Here is a 26,864-nt window from a genome sequence, read left to right as displayed (position 1 = left end):
CTTACCATCCAGTCAATAACAATGCTACAGTAAATGGAAGTTTAAATATAAATATAGCCGCAAAGCAGCGACCACAGGTTTTCTGCAGCCCAGGAGGTCACGCATCAATTTCAAGAAACGGCGTTCAATTAGGCGCCACCTAGTGATAATGGCGTGAACTTAAAACCCCGGTGAAAGAAGGGAACATGGAATCATTCGGTAAAACAGTTAGATCTGTGTGATGAGAATTTCTCACTTCTAGCAATCGAAACCAGTTCACCAGTGGGAAACTTCCATTCTCAACCTATAAACACTAATAATCTAAGAGAACCCCTCGTAGTCTACCGTAGTGTAACACACCTGTGAACATACTTTCCACAAACTCTGCATCCATCGCTGTCACTCTTTATACGTAACTGAATGTAAACATTGTTTGTATCAAAACTATTTTTACATATAATTTAGTTAACAGTGTCTAATGCGTTTCTATTTTTGGTATTTTTCGTATCGAATCCTGTCACAGTTTCGCACCCAGTCCAGTATCTAAGAAACACATTGGGAGGAGCGGGGTCCTCAATTTTCAATTTCTACTATCTGAGCGATTTTGGAGACGTCAAATTGAATTCTCCACTCGTCAGAAAATCGCAGGGATTTTATCACACGTATGCTAGGCTGGATCTACTCATCAACAGAAAACATTACCACTTCATTCTGTTGACAAACATTTTCAATTCATTATAATTTGTTTTTCAATTCGTTATAATTTTTTTATTGTTTTAATCCAACAATACGAATTTATGAAAATATTTCTAAACCGATAGCCATTTTCAAATGACAGACATTTATTTAGCGTTCAGTGCACCGTCCCGCAGGGCATGTCCAGGACACGCACACAACATTCGTGTGCTCAGGCTGACAGACAATCTGCGGTCCTCATTTGATCTTTATTGCCGATGACAAGTACGTACACATGTTATACTATAAGCATTCAATATCGAGTTAGTTGATTTTCAGTAATCCTGTATTGTTCGTCGCTGCTGCCACCATGGAACGTACTTCAACTTTCAGCACGGCTCCGACCGACGATTGGTTAATCGGTAGCGCTGGTCGATTATACACGCGAGTGCTGCAACGCTATGGTTCGCTTTATTTCACCGTGCCATGTACACTAGAATCAGCCTGCATTGACGGCAGCGAAAGACGTTACTGACGTTTTTATAAATACGACCTAAAGTTCTTCTGATTTATACGATTTTACGGGATTATTATTATTTTCGACGCTCGCTCGAGTCCCGAACGGAATAAATTTATGGATTTTAATGGGGAATATTGAAAGGAATTTATGAAGTCGGATTTCACGAGGATTATCATCGTTTGGTGCTAGCTGTGGCCACATAGCGGTAAAGTGGCCTGATGGGCCGATTATATGCACCCCCATCATGACATCACTGGAATATATTGGCTGTTTGTTTGTTGTTCTGCTGACGGCCTGCGTACAAAAAGGTAAGATTGATTTATCATTACGAATCATATAAAAGTGACAGATTTGAATCCGTGTTACAGAAAATCTCCTACAGAAAATCTACTTGAGAGATTTAGAATTAGAATTCCCAAAATGTAACATCAGTAGTTCAGCTAGCACAAACGGATTGTTCCCTGATTTACACACTTTTAAACATTATATATATACGAGGGAAACATGGCCACTATTTCACCCATGGTGCGTACAGCCTGTTTGAAGGATACCAAATGAAACTTAAGAAAATGAGTGGCTACTTTGGTGTAGTATATCTCATATGTTACGTATATCATCATACCCTCATCACTACTAGAAACAACTCTGACTCACAAACTGTTTATGAACAAGAATCCCAAGAATTGATCTCTGTTCCTTTTGTCGGTCGCGTATAATGTCCTGAATTATTTCTAAACTGAATCATGTAACGTCATCTAAAATTTATGTCATTATCGATTTGATTATTCAGGTTTTAATGAAATGATCTCGTGCGGTTTTAACCTTTCCCATGGTTTGCTTTGTACAAAAATATGTCTTTCATGGTCGGGGCAGAAATGGCTTCTGTTTTCGTGGAAGTCTAGATCGAAGAGAGAAAATAGCATTGAACGTTATACAGGCTCCGGATTGCGTCCTTGCGCCATGAAATTTTAAGCCACTCATGTTTAACGGCCCTCCGGGTCTAAAAGGAGAGCCGCAATTAACAACCGTGGATTTGAACCCTGATTAAGAATTAATCAGTTTTTATTAGATTACTTCTCGGGGTCAAATACTAATGAGATAATTACGTAAATATGAGATTTAAGCGATCATGTGCCGGAAGCCTTATCTACGGGAAGTATATATACGACGACATTGTGAAGTAGGATTCGCTACGGGTTTTTGTAATTCCAATTATAACGAGTCGCGACGTCTTTTGTCAACCGCGCCGTTTTGATGTCGTTCATAATTAGTTCCTATTCTAGACAAACATTACTGGGCAGAGAAAAGGCCGTCAACGCGCGCAACTCATTGTGCGAGAAATATTCGACGATAATTCTGTATATAAGCGCAATGACTGTAATCCGGTTATAGCAAGAATGAGTTGTCTTTAGTAATCTCATAGTGGGCTGTAAGCTTTTTCATATCGGACGGACTTATATGATCAATAGTGAAACTACGCTACAGCCTCGTATCCGAGACTAGCTAGAATAATTTCAAAATATGTACATGAATTCATGTCTTGAATGTTTATATGACGAAGATTTGTTTCTGATAATACGTTACAGATCTTCGTGAATATAGAATATATCGACTTTAAGTTGAATAGGATTTTCAAGCATTCCTAATCCGAGATGAATATCATTACAAAACATGTTTAAAAATCCAACTTTATTTTCCCTCATGGAATACGAATCCGAAATTATTTTCGTAAATTGTCCGGAATCTCTACACGAAATATTGGTGCAGTCTTTAGTATAGCAGGATATTTAGAAATTTTTTTTAGATCCGAGGCTCTCCCGCAATGATTTTAAAAACAATGAACGCATTTCGTGCAATCCGAACATATCCGTTGAGTTATTCTTCCATCATCGAAGGGGATCGTTGAGGGGTTCCTTGTCTTGAGTCGTATCAAATCAACCGCTGATATCTTTACTCATTCCTTCCCGCATCCTCAGTACGGATGTGTCATTGCTCATCACTACAACATGTCTGTATATTGGTCATGTATCACAATTTACTGTAAGACATCGTCAGCGCCTGTAAATATATACACAGTCACTGCTTATAACATACTACTAGAATTAAGAGAATTGTGTAATAAAAATACCTTCTCTCTAGGACTCACTCATTGATAGACTGAACTATTTTACATCCAAGGTCGACGCGACGGTAATAGCGTTATTCCATATTGAAAACATAATTCATTTTCAATCACACGATAACATGACGTTAAATGTGATAAATGAGAGACTGTTGGGTTTGAAATGAGAACGGTTAGATTCAAAATGGTTCTAAATTGCTCGCTTTCATCGATTCGCCAAATTATATTTCATGTATATAGCGTCGAAATCATGCGTAATTCATCATATTCTGCACAAATTAGATTGTTAATTTTTTTCGGTGTCGAGTCCTGTTTCATAATTTAACAGCAATTCTCCAATACATAAATGGTGTCTGGATGAAAATAAAAAAAACTCTACAACTCAACAACCTTTCACTTTATTACATACATGTACATTGTATATACATAAACACGCATAAAATGCGCAAAACCTGTGAATGTTTGCAAGCTTGAACGGCCCTGTAATAGATCGACATCGAATCCCTGGGTAAATCAACTCCACCGAGCTGAAATACCGAAGCATTAATATTTCAATAGGACTTTCTCTGCAGTATATACGACCGTTGACTGCTGCTATACTTAGAATCCCGAAGGCCGTTTCGTCTTTCAGTTTCTTACGTACACACCGTTTCATCGCGGCTTAATTGCGTTTTATCTCGTAGTTTATTCGATCAAAGTTTTACAGTTAGTTTTATACGGCTAATAAAACCGGGGGATCATTTCAGGGGTTACTACGACTGGGAAATCGAATTGGCGTGTGCGGCGTCGACGGCATTTCCGAGAACCTTCCCGAGCGATACCCAGATAATTAATGTAAATTATTCCGCTATCGTTTCCTCCCAACTGAGAAAACGTTCATTATCTGATTTAGAAAAAACTAATTCGAGGAAATAGATGCTCAAACTTTCGAATTAACGAAGTTCGGTTATGAAAGCGATACGAGTTTCTAGCTGAACTCGTAACTTGTAGGATAAACAGTTTAATAGTCGTCGTTTCTGATTCACCGAAAAACCACTAACTTAACATCTTCCTTCACAGCAGAAACAGCACATTTTCCTTTATGTTTGTGTAGGCGTTAAGAGACGTAGGAGACGATTTATTTTATTACGGGGTCGGCATAAGTTTTATTAGCGCGGCGTTCAGTGAATGGTTTGTCGTATTAATAGAAATAGAGATTTCGGGACCGTTTTGCGAGTGACACTTGCGCTGAATAGCATTACCGGTATATTTCACGCTTAATTCCGTTCAATATCCATTAACATGTTCCTCACTACACGTTATGCTGGCGCAATTAGATTTAGGAATTTGTTTGTTCGAACTCGTGCGTGTTCCAAATAAGGAATTATATTTACCGTGTCAACTATCGAAGATTAGTTCATTATTTCGTTGATAATGCACCGAATAAACTCTCGCAAATAAATATTCTCAAATCAACCTCGTAAACCTATGTGTTCGGAAAATTTGAATTTTCGCATCTTTCTTGAAGAAAATTTTTTTTTTGAGTTTCAAGTGTAACGGAGTGAATCGAAATGGACGAACGTTCTGGATCCGGTTCACTGACTGTTCTCAGTTTAAGATTTGACACAGAGTAAACTCAGTGTGGAAAAAGTATTTTAACACTGGGTCCAGTTCCACAGATCCACAGATTTAAGATTTGACTCCACTCACAACTGTCGAACTGTATCCTGTATCTTGCGTGTATACGGTCTCTTCCCGCACTCTATATCAATAAAGAAGTCATCTCAGACATGGCCTACAATAATCTGCCGGTTTCCCTGTTTGTTGTCATGGCGAGTTACAGCGATGATGCGCTCACTTCTATACAAAACGTGCCGTAAAATTAATATCGTCGAATCGAAAATAGAAAAATCTAATTTTGATCGAACGATTTTTCCGCTCATTTTCTCTATAAGACGATGAGTTATTCTCGGGGATTTTAATTTCCTTTCCAACGAACCACAACACATGGGTCATTTCCCAAGTAAAAATCTAATAATTGCTTCGTCTATTTAATCAATCATTTAATTAATCCTTTTTTGCGTCGGCGCCTTGTACGAAAGAGAAGTAATTTTCTCTTTACGGGGTAGACGCGTGCTACTGGTGACGGTACGCAGACTCGGCGTCAGTGCGAAATATTTGAAAAATGAACTAATTTGAATATGTAACGACTACTGTATTTTAGGTTACTTAGAAATCTTAGATTCTTAGGCAGAATTTAAAACTAATCTATCCATGGTTTAGTTGTATATTGAATTCTGTGTATAGTACTGGTATTATATTATATTATATCAACGCTAAATACGGCACCAAAATTGTATTAGTAACAATACTGATTATAATATCCTTAAAATACTCTGTGCCTTTTTGCTCTGGACCAATACACGGCCATGAAACCAGTCTAAGAACAACTCAGTTCTAACATCTAACAGCTTAATAAGACTAGCCGTTAGATTAGGTTCACTTTTTATGTCCCGGTGGTGGTGCTACTGGGCCTGTGGATTGTAACCTGGATATGTGTGGACGCACTGTTTCTAGTGTCAAATAATAACAACAATCAATTACTGATATATATATATCAAAATACACGGAATAAACCTGATGTAATTAGATATATGTGTTGTAATATGGTCAGCTGTTTTTCTAGTCAGAAAAACCAAGCATGTGTGTAATATACACGATATTATGCGTATACGATTTCACCAGATGTCACAAACACTGAATTTGTCTAGTCATAGATGCGCGACCATGTACCACGTCAGAAGAGTAGCTGTTGAAATTTTAATTACGTTATCGTGAAACGGGGGCTTTGTTATATCATGGTTGATATTAGGGAGGCTATATATGTATATATATATATATGTATATATATGTATATTTGTACAGACTGCAAAAGTACGAAATCCAGAAATTACAATCGATAGAAAAAATGGTTCCATATTTCATGCGATATCTATTTTTAGAACCGTCTGTTTCAGAAGTTTAGAACAGACTGATAAAAAACATCATTTTTTAGAGATTTTAGTATAGGTATTACTGCAAGTGGATTTTATACACGAACTCGGCACATTTTTAATCCCCCGGCGCGCGAGGAAAACCTTACCCTTCGACCGAAGCGATAAAGGGATTAGACTAGTCAGTAAAAGAGCAACAATGAAGCACTTCGCTGAACCGTGTTCATCTATAATACACCAACTGCAAAATTATTATTGATAGCCATCAATTCTCTTTCTATCTCTTTCATTTAAAAAGACATTGGAACCGCTCGCTCGCGCCGGCATCTGTTGCACGAATCTCCCGTCGTTATTATGAGTGATGCAAATTGATTAAACTAAGTCGTGCTGTATATAGAGTCAATAAAATATCATCGGCGTAACTTCATCTGCACAGCGTGTTTACAGGGTGTAATATGTACAGAGACGAGACGCGGTCGCGTTCCAGACGGTTATTTTTTGCTCTCTTTTTCTCCGAGACGAAAGTAGTTTCGACGAGGAAATTATAAAATAACAAAAGACTGGAAATTCCCTCGAATATCAATCACGCGTCGCGTGATGACGTAAAGATTTAATCTCTCTGATCGAATACACTCGAGAATATGAATCTATGTATAATGTTTAAAGAGGTATTTTCTTGTATAAAATCGTGCGAGTTTGGTTCATGCCAGATTTTCCCAAGAGTATTTCTAAATTCCACTTCTGAAGCCGTTGCGGGGGGGGGGGGGGTGTTCTCAGCGACATTTTCACGATTTTGAAAGCATTTTAATAGTATATAAGGCGGGCTGCTTATTGTTGTAAAGATTGCTGTTTTGCTAGAAAAGGGCGACACTTCATGTATGGTTCGAACCCTTGCAAATTCTGGTTACGAGCCTGTCTGTTTTTATATATATGCTATCGATGCAAGTAACTTCGACTTCTTGTATAGATATCTATCATTATAGTTTTTTTAATGCTATCAACAATGCAGCAGGTTCTATTTCTTGCGTTCAGCCATCTGTAATGTATGATATTCTACGAGTTCGATGCTATATCCCCTAGTATATCAGTATATCTGCTGGAGAGCGAATATCTGGTATTAATGAAATCAATTTCGACTTGTTACGATATCGACAGGTGACACAAACATGATTGGTTTTACATGGCAGAATCAGAGAGAAATCTTGTATTAAACGTCAAACAGTAGATTTCCCGTCGAAGCTTACACGATATTCATTTGACGTCGGTTTTCTTTTATACTCTAAAAACAACTCCTCCAATTTAACTCTACAATGATGCACCGTTTTTTTTTTTTAGTATCAAATCGAAATCAAAGTACAGATGAATCTAGCTATAATGAACTCGGATATAACGATTTATCGGGAATAACAAATTTAGATTTTCGTCTTTAATAGTTGAAACGTCGCTCAAATATATAAACCTTTGACTGAAAAAACTTAACATGTTTGGTTGATTCTAGTTGTATTCATCTAACGGTTATTGTCATCCTCCCCCGGCAGGGATTCGAACCTGATGGCATCGAGGTTGCCACGGCACGAAACCCTGCCATAATCGACCGTGTGCGCAGATACATGCGCAGTTCAGATGGTGTGATTTTTAGCCTATCAGAAATCCCGTTTTATTTTATCCCGGGTTTTCCCATTTATAGTTCTTCTTTGAAATTTGCCTCAACGATTATACAACGAGCAATCTGATTGGTGCCGCCAGTTTTCGTTCGGAAAGCTGCGCATGTACCTGCGCACCCGGTCTACTGATGCAGGGGTCCGTGCCGTGGCTGAGTGTAGCGATGCCATCAGGTTCGAGTCCCTGCAGAGGGAGAATGGGTTATTGTGTGTCTTGTCGACTTCCGCATAGTTCAAGTAAATTCCATTTATTTCATACGGCATACAACAAGACTTCGGTTATAACGATCCGAGTTTCTGATCCCCTGGTATTCGATGACATGCGATTCCACTGTGTGATAGAAAACGATAGAAATACATAGAAATGATTCAATTAGAATAAATAGAAAAGGAATTGACTCGTAATTTAATTCTGGAAAATTAATCAAAAGACTAGAATAAACTAGAATAGAAATGCAATTGTAAAGCATTGAAAAAAATTCGCTATTAACTCTATTTTCATAAAGAAAAATAATTGGCGAAAATATGATGATATTTGACATTTGATAGGAATCTGAAATGTATCCCGTTACGCGGAGTGTCTAGTCCACTCCCGGCATACCTCAGTCAACCCCGCAGGAATTCACTCTTTTGTCGTTGTCTGATGAAGTTACATCCATCGAAGGAGTTGTAGCTCATTGAAAGCCAACCGTCGTTACATTCTGAAACTGAATGTTGTTCATTATGGAAGTCTCAGAAGAGACGGAAAGGTCCCGTGTATTAGTTAATACCTGTGTGCGCAGTGAACGCGGAGCAGCACCGCATCTCAGCAGCTGTGACTGATTCACTAAGCGAATAGGAAACATCATTAGGCTTTAGAGAGAATGCGTTGTTCATAGAACTGAATCGATTTTAACGGTTGTATCAAATACTTCAGACGTTTCCTCTCTTTGCGTGGTATTCGCGGAGTGCGGTTGACTTGAAAGACTTAATTGACGAACAATATCATATAGACCCCTAATTGAATTAACTTTTACTCGACAAGATCCGTTCCACATTTCACGGTTATGATTTTAGTCTAGAGAAAGTATGCCATTTCCACGGTTTGACTCTCGACTCTTGGTTCCCAGTTCCACTCAGTTCTGGGTTGAGTTTGACTCTAAAGATGAAATTGATTTCGAAACGACTGACCGTTCAAATATTAATTTGGAACTTAAAATAACTGGGTTCCCTTACAGTATCCTCACGTTGCACCTGATGAAGGCAGTGTGGCGATAAGATCTCGAATAAAATGTTTTGGATTTCTATTAATTCTACGGTATATAGTTTCACTGAAATCACCACTAAGGCCAATGCTCTCCAACACGGCATCCTCTCTATAGTGAAACATACAGTTTTACTGAGTACGAACCAGTTCAAGTATAAAACAGTTGGCGTTGAAGTGATTTTCAACGATCAATCAATTTGATGTTTGAGAAAACATTATATTGTATTGTATGCATATGAATATCGGGCGACGATGATTGAATGTCGAGGTTTGTGGCTGAATCCAACCTTGACCCGCAATTCATTCTAGTATGACTTCTTATTTACCGCTACCACTGATTAATTCGTTAGTGCGCAGATCTTGACCGCTGTTAGGAATATTAACGGCGGCGCGTTCGACCGCGGTTTGGCGCCGTTCTCTCTAATACATCACATCGATCGAGTTGAGTGAACGAAACGTCGTCGTTTTTATCGAGGCAATTTTTCACACGCCGCCGATTCGTCACCGTACGCAATCTGTAAGCGACGCAGGAAAAATCAACGCAAAAATTGAGCTACTTATCTCGCTTGCCAGGGCAAAACGAAGTCGGACTCCTCGCTAGCAAGGCAAAACGGAGCCACTTTCCAGGCTTGCCAGGACAGAAGGAGCCACTTTCCTTGCTTGCCAGGACAGAAGGAGCCACTTTCCAGGCTTGCCAGGACAGAAGGAGCCACTTTCCAGGCTTGCCAGGACAGAAGGAGCCACTTTCCAGGCTTGCCAGGACAGAAGGAGCCACTTTCCTTGCTTGCCAGGACAGAAGGAGCCACTTTCCTCGCTTGCCAGGACAGAAGGAGCCACTTTCCAGGCTTGCCAGGACAGAAGGAGCCACTTTCCTTGCTTGCCAGGACAGAAGGAGCCACTTTCCTCGCTTGCCAGGACAGAAGGAGCCACTTTCCAGGCTTGCCAGGACAGAAGGAGTCACTTTCCTTGCTTGCCAGGACAGAAGGAGCCACTTTCCTCGCTTGCCAGGACAGAAGGAGCCACTTTCCTCGCTTGCCAGGACAGAAGGAGCCACTTTCCTCGCTTGCCAGGACAGAAGGAGCCACTTTCCAGGCTTGCCAGGACAGAAGGAGCCACTCTTCGCTTGCAAGGTCTATAAGGAGCCGCTTCCTCTTTTGCCAAAGCAAGAATGAACCTTTTCTTGCTTTCCTGAGCAAGTGGAGCCAAACCCATTCAGATTAGACCCCGTCGGAAGATGACGTCACGCATCATTGTGAGGCCAACTGTAACTGCATTATTTATCGGAAGTAACAGTTCGATTCAGCCTGGTTCGTGTGGTTACCTTGACTCTGATATAATAGCCAACGTCATTTAGAATAAATTACATTTCTATAGGTAAACACCGTGACGTAATTCCATGTAATCTATACACGGAGAGAAACTATTTCGACAATGTTATTTAACGTTGGTTGGCGCTGTTTATCGCGAACAGGCGTCGTGTTTTTTCTGTAAATATAAGTGCGGGTCACTTGACGTGCAATCCGGTAACACGCGTGGAACACGGTGAATTTATACAGAAAACATTATTTTTTAAAGTGATAAAATTTCATATGGAGTTCGGTATATCATTTAACAGGGTCATCTAGAAATGACGAAGAACTATGAACAGTAAACTGGATTGGTTTCGGTGATACATCATTGGCTTCCCATTAAAGTTGCCCTTTTTGTCAAGACGGTTTTGTCGAATGCAAAAATTAAACAGAATCGTCAAAATATATACAAAATAAATACATGCTGAGGTCCTAAGTACATGATTAGCATTATTTTTCGAAACAAATCAAAACCTGCAAATTTGACACTCATTCTCTTGGACATCGCATCTTTTCTAGGCTTCTTCACAAACAGCAAACACGGTGGAGAACTTGCTTTATCCGAGTCGACCCCCAACTAGATCCATTCCTGCATTTCGAGGATATATATCTATGTTTTCATTAGCCACTGGTCATAAGCGTTGGTAATTAGTATTGCGGTGGTACAGGTCGCCGACACGAATACGTGTGTGGAATTATGTGACTGTGAGTACTGCCTGGCTGCAAGTCAGCAGACACTGGTACAGCTTTAATCAAACAAACACCTTCTGACGTCATCAGTCGTCTATATTATGATGGCTTATATAATATGACCATCGTATGAACCTTAAACCGTGAACTTTCATTCGTCCAGGAATTGAAGAAATCTGATAACGCCTCGAATAATACGCGAGTTAGTATCGGTTTCAAATTGCGACGGATAATGAATATTTTCATCGCGCGTGATATAAATAGAAACTGCGTGAAAGGGTGGTTTCAACTTCAAACGTGTAAAACCGTCAGCGAAAGATATCAAACGAATAACTGACTAACTGAAGAAGAATATCTGATTATCTGAGGAATATTTTTTGATATGAATTTGTATTGGTAAGCTCGTTTTGATCGATAGATACAATATGCGGCTACTCACACGGTCAGTTCGTATCGTTCATACGGAGGTTCGCTGTTTCGCACTCGAACCGGTTTTTTTCTGGATAAATCCTTCCCGTTCTCGATAAAATATCTGAAGTTCTACTTGTCATATTGACGACGACGTGCGGCGTTTCTATGGCCCGATTAAAAACCCCTCATGGGAACAACAGCGTCCGTCCGTGATCACTTATGAATAGGTAATGGGATTCATTCGTGCCCCTGGCTATTTTTCCAAGGCTATTTTTAGCGAACACGCATTTGAGATATTTGCAACCGCCCATTGGAATCATCCCGACCCCTCAGTGATATTGACTCTCTCCCACCGTTCAAAGGGAAGCTGAAGATATTTTGTTTAAAGTCACTTCTTTCCGGAGAGTGCTTCCGATAATAGTTCTAATATTTCAATGGTGCAATCCAAACTCATAATTCTCTCCCATCGTATCGTATCGTATCGTATCGTATCGTATCCCAAGGTCGTGTGGAATGTTATCAATGTAGTTTGTCGTAGATCTTGTGAAATTATCATAAATTGCGTTATTACGTAATTCATGTAACTGATCACTGTATAAAAAAGCTTGTATGAACTGCGCGAGAAATACTGGCTCAAATTCGTCCTTTCTCTTTCTATCGCGTGATATTAATGTTTGCTCAGTGAAATTAAAATGACACGAACGTCAGAATCTGTACTCATTGATGCGGCAAATTCATTAGTTCACTTTGAACACTGACATGTATTCGAAGGAACCTTCGATCTTTCCTGTCCATATCTCGTGTCTGTCAATTTGTGCTTCAAACCCAAATGATGAATTATCACTGAAGATGACCCCTGCTGATTTCGTGTCGGTGCGAAATCAGCGGAAATATTCGAAACCTTTCAATAAAACAAGAAGCTTGGTGACTTTCCGGGAGATAATTTGACTAAATCCTAGAACACGCCGTAGAAATACATCGAAACAAGAAACATTTTTTTATTTATGCGTTTCTTGTTGTTAAAAGCTACACAGCAATAGAAACAAGGTTTTTAGTTTCGTTTGACAATGTTTCTTGTTTAAGGGCAGCGCACACTAAAACACGGAACAGCAAGAAAGAAGTTTTGATATTTGGTGGCTATTTCGTGTTACTTGAGCTACGCTTGATAAATTGTACTGTTAAACTGTATTGAATCTATATGTAAAGCACCGCTATGACAGAATTAGCACTGCTACATTTAAATACGACAGATTTGCCGTGAGATGTTTGAACGAGACACTTACTGAGGCGCCGTTATCCATCAAGTATCAGGCACAGATGCCTACACGTCGATGATGACCAGTGTATAATTGAAATTATTGAGGAATCAATAATTGATTCGGTATGTGTTTATGCTGGTGTCCACTGAGGGACCCTGATCGGTAAGATGACCACGCTCTTAATGACGCGTATACAATACAAGAGATGAATACGCCATCACGAGCGCACAATACGATTCACAATACACTGCGATAGGTCGAGTAATTATACAGCGACAATCAGCAAAGCACATCGAATCATTCTATGTCTCAACGAAAGTTTGGGCTCATCATATTTCTGTCTCCACGATTTGTGCGTTCCAATAGATTTGGGGAAAATGTATGCCAGACTCCTCCAAACTGGATTGAGAAGAAATGTTTAGAAAATCTTCTATTTCCCCGATTTTTCGACTCGGTGAAATATATACAGCAGACTCAACACGCAGCTGGGTTATCCTTTCCCCTCGATCAACCATGGCCTCAGATTTAGGCTTTAAGGCTAATAAGGTTTTCTGAGAGAGTTCTCGGACGCTACGGAGTTGAAATCAATTAGGTCGGTAGATTTTATTCCTGCGCTAGTGGATTACCTGAAATCATCAAACGGACGCTGATTAATGCACTTTCAAACGAAACATAACTTATTTCTATATGATATTAACTTCATGCGATTTGCTAAGTATCATTTTGTCATTTTCTGAACTTCCGTGCTTGTAATTTGTTAATGGGAAACGTTTCTGTTCTTCCGTTCGTTTTTCCATCAGATAAAGCCGAGCTTTTCGGCTCCGTTGATCTTTCTCCTCCCGGAGCGGGAGGTAATATATGTTTATCGTGAAATAGATATGCTATGAATTTGACGTCATTGAACGGAGAAAAATGATTTCGACAGACTCTTCATATCGACATTTCTCGTGTGTTCATGTTATTCTGCATTCTAAATTTAATGGTCTTGACGTCTCTCTATTCTGCGTAAGATGTACACGCTTGTCCGCTATCGAGTCCCGGGGTCCGTTTCACAAATGACAAAGGCTTTCTTTAAAATGCCATTAGTATTGTGCTATGACTAATGGAACTTTAAGTCGTTCCCCTGTGGTTGATGTTATGAGACGACCTCATTTCTCATTCTGGAATTTGGGAAAATTCCAATAAACTCAGTAAAAATCCGCTGAAACCTGTATTTAAGAAATTGAAGAATACATTTTAACCGAATCCTTTCATTATCTTAAAATCGGCTAAAACTCTAAAACTACTTTCTTTTCCTAAATTTGATCGACAATCTTACTCGTCAATCTAAGGTCATAATCTTTCATAACCTCCGAAGTTTGTTTACTGATATGTCTATCCTGAGATCGGGAAATCTGGAGTCCTCCCTAAGTGGTGATCACGAGACTGTTTGGAGCGCCCGAATGGAGACTTCGGAGGTCGTGAAAGGATGAGACTTTCACGTGTTTGGCTGGAAACGATTCCGGAGCAAACTACCTGGATCGAATGGAAGTTAAAATAGACACTCCAAAAAGTCGTGTAATCAGCAGAAGAGTGTGATTGGAGGCCACGATTTTATAAGAGTACCCCTGGCTGTTGAATTCTCTGATCTCATACTATGTAAGAGTGTAGCCATTCTGGTGCTGTTGAGTTTATGTAGCGAATTTCTGTAGTCAGTGTAGCATGCCTCGTCACGACGTACACGCGCGTCGTTGATTGGTGCATCCACGCGACGGTTAACAGCGAACCGTGACGAAATACGACGTCAATCAACATTCGATTCAATCGAAAACATCTGCTGCCCTTTTCCCGTATAAATACGCGCAATAACGAAGCTACATCCAATCGGACTGTGTCCACGATTACACCCGATACAAGTGCCAATACCATTTTCCAATCAACTTATTTACCACTGGTCAATAATTCGTGCAGCATTTTCACGTTGTTGTTATTGTCAGAGCGAGCCAGACGACCACCGAGATGACTAGCAGTTTGATTCTCAGCCTGTTGATTCGGTTGTCGATATATTGTCTGCGATAGACGAATAGCGAATATGAAAAAAAACATATCTTCGCTTCAGGGCTGATTCTTATCTTCCTGTGGTCAGTGACGCTTTAAATTTGTTAGAAGTCATTTCTCCAGATTCAGACAAGCGACGGATTGACCGCAGTACGGTATAGGCACCGCTTCCACAAGTCACAAATCGATAGAAAACGAATCGAATTAAAGTTTCTACCATCTGGTAAAGGTTCGCGCTGACATGAAACAAGAAGAATAAATTGTTTAATGTACTGATTTTTATATCGAAGTGGTTTTTGCGGTTGAAGTTGATGTTGTTGATTATCGATCTGTTTTGTACCGATTACGGTTAAGAGACGACGCCGCCACATTGTTTTTCTATTTGCGACCACGGAAGGAACGAATCAACATATTTCCGATCAACGTCATTCGACTCTTTCTCCAATTCCCAAGGTTAAATAGAACACGCTATTTGCATCTTGCGATGATATGAAGTTGATGGCGAAACGTGAAGCGTCCAATATCAAACTACTTCCCCTTCAGATATTCGCCATTTCAGCGCGAAAGAAAAGCGTTCTGATAAAAAGTCTAATGTCTGGTGTGCGAGATTTCAATTAAACAGCTCATACAGGTGAAGTTCTGAAGACATGGGAAGTGTGGACGATCAGTTTTTGAAAGTTTTCTGATAAAATGTTTAGTGTCTGGTGTTTGTAGTTCATTTTGAATTAAAAATGTGAAGGACTGAACACACGTGAAACTGAAAGAATGGTGTAATTAAGTATCAAATGCCTCCTGATCAGAATGTGGGGCCCAGGCTTAATGGGTACACGTTCCAGGCAGCAATTACACACACATTAGCGTCTCTATGTCCTTCAGAGGTTGACATCCACTAACGTCGGAAAAGAGTGAAGACTATGAAGAGAACACGTGGTTACACCTAGAATGTGACGTGTGTTTAACCCTGGGCTTTCATCATCTATCGACGATTGTTTCGTCAGTAATCAATCCTCGTAGAGCCCACGTCACATCAGTTAGCAAACCAATTTGTGCCTTATTTGTTGTGTGTGATGAATGAGTCTACACAGACTAGCGCACAGCTCTTCCACAGTGGTCAAATATTTACCACATGTCTCCTATCTTTCGTCTCTACCTTAAATATATGGGTTCAGATTTCTTCATTTGGCTTGTAGGATACACTGCGTGTATGCTGTTTCTCCGCAATCATCAATCAGTTATTCATATTTTTCGTAAGAAAAGTTTTTTTCTATGTCAATAGGAAGGGATAATATGCTAGCTGTTATCTCACGACAAGGGTCATTGTGGGTGGGCTGTGACTGCGTGCAAAATAACTCAACGTCAACAACTATTCTCTTCCCAGGGCCATCTAATAATGGGTAGATAGCCCTGATATAAATAGAAACAAAAAGTTCGTTGCCCTCTGAAAAAGGCAGTAAAACTCGTGATTGTAGTGCATTAGAGAGGTCTTGCGCTATATTCGCATTTGCATCCACCCTCGCTGGGACTCGAACCTGATGGCATCGTGAGATCATGCACGGACTGGACGTTAAATAGCGGTAACTTTTTACTTCAGTTAACGAACTACTTGTAATTTACGTCCAAAATGACGCGGTGTCGGGCGGATCACCTCTATACCTGCTTTGGTGCAGAGATTCGGGCTGGAATGAAACGTGATTTTATGATTGGCGGAAATTACATAGTCACACGCTGGGTCTATTCGAGCATCGGGTTCGAATCCCTGCCGAGGAATGACGTTATTTGTGACGCTGATCAACTATTTTAATTAACCATTCCCGCAATTGAAATGATCGGTTTATTTTCTGACGACTGTTGTTGATCGAATGACTTGGTTTTAATTCGCTCAATTTTTCACTGTATGCGCAGCGCCGGTATTTCAGTGGTGAATTCAATCGATCCGCATTGAACGAAGTAAATCAGTTACTGGTTCAAATAAAATCTGTTTGAATTAACCTGTGGCAGCGGCGTATCAATTCTATACAGTTTGTGTGAGTGGATAAATCGCTGTGATGCGTTTAGAAATAATCCCCTGACATTCGAGACATTTTGAGTAGAAAAGTCGTAGTGATAGAGAATATCCCCGAACTAGAAGAACGTGGTCAGAACGTTTCGGGTAGGATGAACGTTTCGGGTGGGATACTTGCCCATTTTCAGATTATCTGAAGTATCCAATTCAAACGAATACTCTGAAGATGAGCAGAGGTATTATAACGTCTTTCTGAATGTGTATTTTTTTAAATTCTTCTACGCGTCAGGTTTCCACTGCGCCATTAGTCTAATTACAATCTCGACATTATCTATTAACACAGAGGTTAAGGTCGAATATGACGTAAGCTGTGATCACAAAAAACGCAGACTCAATCTGCGCCTACAACCCGTAAGCGGTTTTAATGATTGCAGTAGACAGATAATTATTGACGTATTATAATCTACAATATTCTATCAACTGCGCTTCACGCTGCCCGCTGCTTTTAGAACGGTGGATATTTGCGTCGGGTATTCCTCAAAGTGGATACATGCATAGCCTGTTTTATTACAGATAACACCTGTTGTTTCATAACTGCCTCGTTAACTCCCTGCAGTTCATAATTTCTATCATTCATTAACGATGACATCGAGACCAAACAAATAGTTTCGTTGCGGATTTCAGTTGTTGTTGTCTGAAGGGAAAGAGGTTCATTTTGCGGCCATCGCCATTTTCTATCCCAATATCATATTCCTTCAAACTCCTCGTACATACCGATAATACACACTAAATACAAGATAATGTCTTACTGTAACAAAAGAAGAACAATAACCGTGTTATTTTCTTTTCAATGCGATGTTTGCTTTTGAAAAACATTCGACTTCAAAAGCTTTCAGATCTTTAGTTTCTGTATGATTAAAAATTAAAGTACGTAGAACATTCTGCCGATGATGGCTTCGACTTGTTTCGTGTCTGGTCTATCAGCTGTTATACAATGTAGAATGTTTTTCAAGGTGAATCTGTCATTTTTTATCTGTTTGATCTATCAGGATTGCGGCCATTACGAGTCCCGGATGTGTAGTATATCACGTGGTTTATGACGTTAGCTGTATCTGAGGGATCTGAACGAGCATCCAGTAACCGGCAATCTCGGTATCAAAATCTGAGACTCGTAAAAACCTCCGTGAAGGTCATTTCGTAAATAAGCACTAACGGGATCGTACATTGTTCATTGACGTTGTGTGATTGCGGATCTTTATATAGTAATTACTCATTCCTGTAGTTCTCCTGATGAAGATACTATGTGTACAAGAAGCGAAAGCTCGCGATTTCAAATGAAATCGCACAGTATTAACTATTCATTTGAGTTTAGGTTTACTTGGCTAGTAACACCAGTGAGTAAAGCAACCAGCGCCACTAACCTGATAAAATACTTGAACCGCTATCAAATTGAATCATAACATGAAATCTGTTTACCTACAAAGTGCTTGTTTTTATTAATTTCTTTAAACGAATATCTTTCAATTTTCTTGCAATGCGGGCGCATGGGGATCGTATCAGATTAGTCAGACGGTCCTTGGAGTGATAAGTCTTATTACTCCATATAGCCATAAAGTCATGGCAGCTAGATTTAGCGGAATAGAATGTTCACATTTGATGATAAACCTTCCTTTTCGCATCCGACCCAATAAAGATTCCTCTTTTTCAAAATTGAATTTTCAATACGTAAATAGTAACACGTATTAAACCAGCTTGTTGAGCTGCAGGGAGCGTTTCATAGAACGAGTTAATGATAACGCAATGCTACTGCAACTCGAGTGAAATGTCAAAACGGGCCCTCGTCCATGTAAACTGTCAGTATTTAACGGTAAACTCTCTTTACTGGCGGTAAACCCCGATTGCAGCGCGTCACGTGTGATGATCGAACGGCAAATTCAATTCATCAAATTGGTCAAAATATCCAACAATATTTTAAACTACTGATAAAAAGCAATGGATCTTGTCGCAAATTCATTCCTGCTTTTACCTCAGTGGCAGCAAATATCAGCACCACACCTCATCAACCTCGCCGACCTCATGGACCTCACTGACCTCTCCGATTTCATCTCATCGTAAAAAAAACTCAGCTTATGTCAGGAAAACGTTATCAGGTGTCGGTGTCGGAAACCGATTGAAAGCGCGGACAAGTGAATGTTGGATGTTCGATGATAAGGCGATGCTGAAGTGTTTACGATATTCGATGTAATAGGATCGTTTATGGGCTAACAGATAATTATTGGAAGAGTTGTAATACTCGCGATTCAATACAGCAAACATCGTATATAACATTCATTCATAATCAGTACTGCTGCTGCTGCTGCTGCTGCTACTGCTGCTGCTGCTGCTGCTGCTGCTGCAGTACAAAAAGAGAGGGAAATGAGGTAGAGATTCTGATGCCGAGCTCAGGTTTTGTATGTGGATGTTTTCGTAAAGCTATCTCTTGATTTCTTATTCAGATGTGATGATTTTTTCTTGCACGGAGTATCTCGGATTACCGAGACCGAGCATAAAGGTGAATAATGTTTCTATATAATGGCTGTAACAGCTAAAAGAGACTTGCGGGGAATGGTCTCATGACACCAGTGCATTCCACGTGGGAGTGGGAAGGGGAGAGTCTGTAAAGAATAATGATCACACTTCAAGCTATAAATGATAAATCATTTCAAATATTCTCTCGAAGATTTGGCGAAACGTTCTCTTCTTAACAAACACACAAATAACGAACATACGTTTTAACACAGAATCATTAAAAATCTCGGCTCCAAAACATCAGCCATTTGGAAATCGCCAACCTGTTCACAATTTACCAGTTAAATTAGCATCTCTTAATATCACTCCTACACCTATCGAATCGAAGATGGATAGAGACTAGTTTGTTTGACGGCGGAAAATGATGAGTCAGTTGAGGAAGTGCTTTGGAAGTTGTTTGGATGTGGAAAGGTACCTCGTCGTCGTGATAACCTTGATAACCTTGGCTGTGCCCCTTGACGGTGCTGATACTGGCTCTGCGTGTACTGCACTGAGAGTGTGAAGTAGATCTTCAATGTCTCACGCATCTCTCGTCTCAATGCGCGGTGGTCATTCGGTGTCCAAATGTCACGTCACCAGTAACGAGGGGATTTGACGAGAAGTTCAACGAATTAATAACGTTATTTCTGTAATAGTCGGAATGTGTTGTTATTCTCTGCTGGGCTCGTGCATCAGCGGGTTGTATATCGGAATCACTTCATCATTGAAAGTAACATCGACGTATATTACAGATCATCCTTAGAAAATAATTAAAATGACAAGAAAACCGCGAGGTTACACAAAATAGAAAAGCATCGGAAACTGTTGTTTCATCTCAGTCGTGTATATGCGGCATGGATAGTTATGAAGACGGTCTGCTGTCTATGATAGATTATATTAATCCTTTAATAGAAGTACTAACGACTCTTGAGAATTTCAATCTTGTACTAGTTGATTGGGCGACGTTCTAATTCTATTACACGTAGTTTGCCTTATGTTGGGTGATGATTTAAGTTACTCTGCGTCCATCTTTCTGTTATTGGGTTATCATCGATGAAGGCTTATGTTCCAATGTTCCACATCGATCTGAACGATTGATATTGATTTTCTTTTGATGGCGCCGTCAGACGCTTCGACGTCTCGAAGGCTGAAAATGGTATATATAGGAAGCTCTTATTGCTCAAATAACCCGGATCTAAATCGACTGTTGTGGAATTCAAAATGATTTATATTTTCAAATATTCAACTGAAAGACTTTGTTTCAAGCTAAAAAGCTATAGATGTTTAATGCAATGATGTTGTGTATATATGGACTCAGTAAAAAATAAATTCCTAGCCCTTGCCCACAAAAGGTGAATAATGTATCTATATGATGGCTGTAACAGCTAAAAGAGACTTGCGGGTAACCGTTTCATGACACCAGTACATTTTACGGGTTCGAACCGGAAACCTGTAGTTCACTAACCTCATCGTTCTGACCACAAGACCACAGCGCCTATAGCGACCGGCTCAGTTTGGAAGTATGTCTGGTCAGTGCAGTGACCACAGTTGACGTTGGTGACTTGTCTGTTATAGTGATCAACCGAACTTTGTTGTCTAAAAATAGCCACATATTAACGGTTTTTTAGGGAATTGTAATTCGTATATGACCATGCAATAGATATTTTACAATATTTTCAGTTGGGGTTATATAATTAACTATCTATGAATGAATCCACTGGGAACCGTTTCGGGCGTTTAATTCGCTACAGTTCGCAGTAACAGTTTGACATTTTACGATAGTATGACTGCACGAACTGCCTGCATGATACAACTCTAAAGCGTCACAGTGTCAGCTTCATTATCGCTTGTTAAGATTTTTAACGCCGACAAATGAACAGATAGAGTTTCTCAGAACGAAGAAGAGAGGAGGAGAGAGGCATCGAGGAGATATAGAGAGAGGGGTGGGGAGAGATAGAGAGAGATGGAGCGAGGAGAGAGAGAGTGAGCAAGAAGGAGAGAGGGAGGGAAGAGAGGGAGAGGGGGCGAGGAGAGAGAGGGAGCAAGAAGGAGAGAGGGAGGGAGGAGAGAGAGAGGGAGCGAGGAGAGAGAGGGAGCAAGGAGAGAGGGAGGGAAGAGAGGGAGAGGGAGCGAGGAGAGAGAGAGGGAGCAAGGAGAGAGGGAGCAAGAAGGAGAGAGGGAGGGGGGAGAGGGAGGGAGCGAGGAGATAGAGAGAGGGGTGGGGAGAGATAGAGAGAGATGGAGCGAGGAGAGAGAGGGAGCAAGAAGGAGAGAGGGAGGGAGGAGAGAGAGAGGGAGCGAGGAGAGAGAGAGTGAGCAAGAAGGAGAGAGGGAGGGAAGAGAGGGAGAGGGGGCGAGGAGAGAGAGGGAGCAAGAAGGAGAGAGGGAGGGAGGAGAGGGAGAGGGAGCGAGGAGAGAGAGGGAGCAAGGAGAGAGGGAGGGAAGAGAGGGAGAGGGAGCGAGGAGAGAGAGAGGGAGCAAGGAGAGAGGGAGCAAGAAGGAGAGAGGGAGGGGGGAGAGGGAGGGAGCGAGGAGATAGAGAGAGGGGTGGGGAGAGATAGAGAGAGATGGAGCGAGGAGAGAGAGGGAGCAAGAAGGAGAGAGAGAGGGAAGAGAGGGAGAGGGAGCGAGGAGAGAGAGGGAGCAAGGAGAGAGGGAGCAAGAAGGAGAGAGGGAGGAGAGAGAGTTACCCCCCCCCGTATGTCTATGTATACACATATATATTCTAGTGATTTGATTGTGCTCTGTGATAGACTGAGACAGTATTTCTAATCAGTCGCCACTTCAATTAATCCTATCTCATACAATTAGTCATCATCGTTGTCGAATTAATCCCACTCAGTCCCTGCCAGAATCATCTCTTCTAAATTTAGCCGTCGAAAGGAATTAGATTCAAATTACCCGTACCCGAAAATAAGATGCGAGTGAAATTAAGATGCCGTAGAGTTTAATAAGTATGAAAAAATACCGTCTGATATCAGTTCACCTGACGATGTATGTTAGGAAACAATGGCCTCTAACATTTCAATTTTGATATTTTAGATTTCGTGGGATTTCACTTGATTACAAAATTCTTTTCTTTCGTATTTGGCTCGGAAATGTCGGTTTTAAAGGTCACTCAGTATACGGGAAAAAAATTAATTTCTTAACAATCTTACGAATCTTGGATAGTGTAGAAATCCTACTGAAGAATATGCCTGAAATACAGTATTCCTGAAGATGATTTTAGGACACAGTCGAGCATCGTATGTACTGATAACTCAAGGAAACATTTCTTCTGACTCTTTTTATTCTTAGCGCGGTTCTTTTTTATCATCATAACAACATTAAACACAGCGTGAACGTTTCATCAATGTTAATAAAATGGAAATCGATCACTCAGGCGACACGAAACATTTAGTGAAATTACGAATTTTGAATTTTGATAAAAGTTTCATGATTGCTTTGAAACGGAATTTGAAGAAATATCGAATATGCAAGAAAAGAATATCTGGACAGTGGTTACACATAAAATGAACGTAATTTATTCGCTGTTGTGTCTGGTATTGGGTGTCATTTCTTCGCCTGGTGTTATCCCCAGATTCGTCTCCTTGGTTCCTTCCATCGTCGTTTCGCCTGATGTCGATTGTTTCATCTATCTCGACCACTTGACGACATCGCCATAGCAACGAGGGTCTCTTTTCCCTGTCAAGTGGACAGAATCCTTTCATGGTTAATATTATTTGCTTTCGTAGGTTTTTCCTGTACTTGGTTTAATCGTCTCGCTAACGGACAAACACTCTAATACTCAGTCAAACATCCTTTTTTAACGTCGGTAATTCTGACATTGAATACTCCCGGAATCTCACCGCGGGTCTGCAGTAAAAAATGTTTGAGCCTTTCGTCGATAGTAAGTCGACACGAAGGACCGATATGATAATGATCCAACGTAACTACTTGGAAACTTTACCTTAATTAGTTGATATTTATTTAAGTTCAAATTGAATTAACATTTAATTGTTAACATTGCTTTGTTTATTTTGACGTGATATATATTCTGCTCCTGGACATCCCCCAATAATTGGTTCAGCATTAAGGCTTGGGAGGTCCTGTCAATATCGCCCGACAGGTTGGCAAATTTACAATTTGATATATTGATAGATAAGACATTACCAGAAGGAAGTTCTCGGAATTGCCATGTTTTCTTAAAAGACAACTTTTTAAGTAGTAGGCCGATTAAGCTATGGTGAATATATGCAAATTGAGAATGTTGTGGGTTGAAGGCATGATCGACGTCAGAGCTGCGTCTTACAATTCCTCCATGCTTCCATCACTAGCGAGAGAAATAGAAATATCTTGTTAAACTTAAGTCATTTTGCCAGAGTTTGTCTGAAATTCGATTATCGAATCAGATCTCAAAATAATTTTCGTGCATATTACGACTAAATTGGAAAGAGTTCAAAACAGCTGAGCTGAGCCTGGAATAATTATTATAAATCTGGAACAGCTGTAATTAGTAGTGTTCTGTGTATTAGGCTGTATAGAGTAAATGACCTTGATGAAGTATATATCTGTAGTGAAAGAGAGAGGGAGAGAGGGAGAGAGGAAGATAGTGAGAGAGAAGGATAGAGGGGGTATCTTATGTAAGATCATGAACCCCTTGTTGGTTAATTTATGTTAGGTATGCGTTTATTAATACAGCATTCTCGTATAAACATCTGCGCATGTTTGTAATTTAGCGCGAGAACTCCGTGAACGCAAACACCTATAACCGTGTAATAAATAGAAAACTGTGTCTGATATTGTGTAATAAATAAACTTAACCAAGTCTCAGATATTCAATTAGATCTTATTGAACTAGTTCCTTTATCTAATGAGGCAGTAACACCGTATCTCTCAATGAAACTCGTATCTTGTCATTTGTATTATTAGTTCCATGTTTAAAATCGAATGTTATATCTGAGTTAATCACTGAGTATTTATCGGGGGTAACCTCAAGCCCCACGATATGATGTTTCTCTGTTGCACGGTCGTCACCTAACACCGGTAAGATTAGCTATAGAATCAAGATGACCGTATCGCCTTGAATCAACGCCAGTATTGCCAAACCGACCCTTGGGCCCAGTTGCCCCCTCGTTACTCAAGTCCATAAGTAGTGGTAAATCCTTGAACTGATCTTAAGTTGTTAGAGACGAAACAGTTAGAACTGTTGGTCTTAGACTGGTATCAAACCTCAGCCAAGACGTCATCGTTGATATAGCGCTCGTCCCTTCATCCAACCAGCCCATCGTATCGTGGTTCGCCATATTAATATTGACGAACCGTCGATGCCGTGGACTGAACTGTAACAGCAGAAACCGGCGTCAATAACCACTAGTTGTCAGTCCGCCTCGGTTACCGCTGTCGACACTATTAACCTTTCAGTAAAATCTCGTCACCGACAAAGAAAACAAGCTAAACATCCAACAATAGCGCGCTCCTTCGCCTCAGATATACCGGTATATAATACATCATTCTCGTGCAACATGGAAGAGTAGAGAATCCTACAATGATTGTGATAACTACAGTTTCTTGTTTTTGTTTCAAATTACTACAACTTGTATAATCTCCTTACAACTTTCTAATCACCCACTCAGATCGTTTTGTTTTCTTGTTTATATATAATCATTTTGGACCCAGTTCCACAGTTGTGAGTTAAAGTTAGTTCATTTTCAATGAGTTAAATCAGAGTCAAATGTTAACTCGGAACTGTGTACCTGCACCAGTGTATGTGATGACGGCTGTTTGATAATTCCTTAACACCTGACGACGCTGGTCTCTAGAGAGAGAGAAACAATAAACACATTTCATTTTTGATCTTTTAGATTAACATACCGTGGGGTTTCTTTTTATCTTGTTATAGCATATATCAACAGAACATTTCGTTTTTGTTTCTTATTGTAGAATTTTCTATTTATACCGGCATATTTTTTTCTGCCAACTCGAACTCGTGTACTCGGATATAGATTCGCTTTCAGCGCATATTTTCAGAAGGCGATATACACCACTGAGACCCCTGAGAATCATCTACGACTCCTCCTAGCCACTAATCACCCGATCAATCATGTTTCACATGGCAAATAATACTAATTAATGCTTTTACAGTTATTTTCCGTCAACAATTCACTTCATAGACAGCTAGATCTATTGAACTTGAAGTAATTAAATACCAGGGAGTTGTGTGTATGTGTGACAGCTGAGCTGAATCGGCTAATCTTACAAATTCCATCAGTATCAGCAACGATCAGAAACGATCAGGAAATATAGTTTCAACCGATTGCGTTCACGAGGTCTAATTAAATCTTAATCAATTTAATGGCGTCGTTTTGACACAGATCTCTGGACCCAGCTCGTCAGTTGTTGATTAAACTTCATTCTATAGTTGAAACATTAGAAATGAACTGATTCTTAATCTAAAGATAAGAACAGTCATCGGTTGAGTTTCGCTCTTATTCAAAAACAAGTTCATTTCCAATGAATTGAAAATGACCCAAAGCATGAAGAAAAACTAAGAGAATTGACGACGTTTTGTATCATTCCCATGAAAGTATAAACTATCGGGTCGAATCTTAACTGCGGAACCGGATCCTGAAGTTCACTGAATATTTGCTGGTATTCCGTCACCGGTGCCATGTTTTTCCGATTCGTGCATTTCCGTTCTATTTCGATAATGACGTCACTAGTCCCGCGTGGTCTTCCTTATTTTCTATTCTGGTGTTTGAATGTTGCTAATGGCCCCCGGACGTATAACATCCGATGATATAACCATTAACAGTTTCCGTTACTGTCCATTCTACAGCCGGACTCCGTGTCGTCGTGCATTCACTGAATATACACTCGTCAGAGCGCAGTTTACGTGCGGTAAAGAAAAAAATTATCGACAAAAGATGTAACAGCCGTTTTGTGTCATCACAATCCCGCGCTGCTCTTAAGGAGTGCCACTTTTTCTATCGTGCTGTTTTCGTAGATGCTTCCAAATGATTCGAGATGGAAAAAAACGTAGATACGGAGCGTAATCGCCCGCGTTTTCATTAGATCAATGAACTATCTCTTAAACTAACAAAACTCCATCCCGAGTCTTAGAAGGATCAGAGTTCATTTTCATCGTATCGGATACATTTAAACTAAATGATGTTTTTTTTTTGTCATCAGACTCGATTGGAAGCTTATAACACACGCTCAGATGAAGTCTATCTAGTTTTATGTTCCGCGTATCTACGAAATTGACCTATTCGTACTCAGTATCATAATAACCAGACAGGAATTTTCAAGGGTGAATGAGTGCCCTTTAGATTAGAATAAAACAGCGGACATTTTGTGCCTTTTTCAACAACGAGAAGCTGAAGTCTTATAACGAGGTTAATCTATTGTTATGT

The sequence above is a fragment of the Tubulanus polymorphus genome, chromosome 5, assembly GCF_964204645.1.
Source record: "Tubulanus polymorphus chromosome 5, tnTubPoly1.2, whole genome shotgun sequence".
NCBI lineage: Eukaryota > Metazoa > Nemertea > Palaeonemertea > Tubulaniformes > Tubulanidae > Tubulanus > Tubulanus polymorphus.
Note: the sequence above shows the minus strand (reverse complement) of the source record.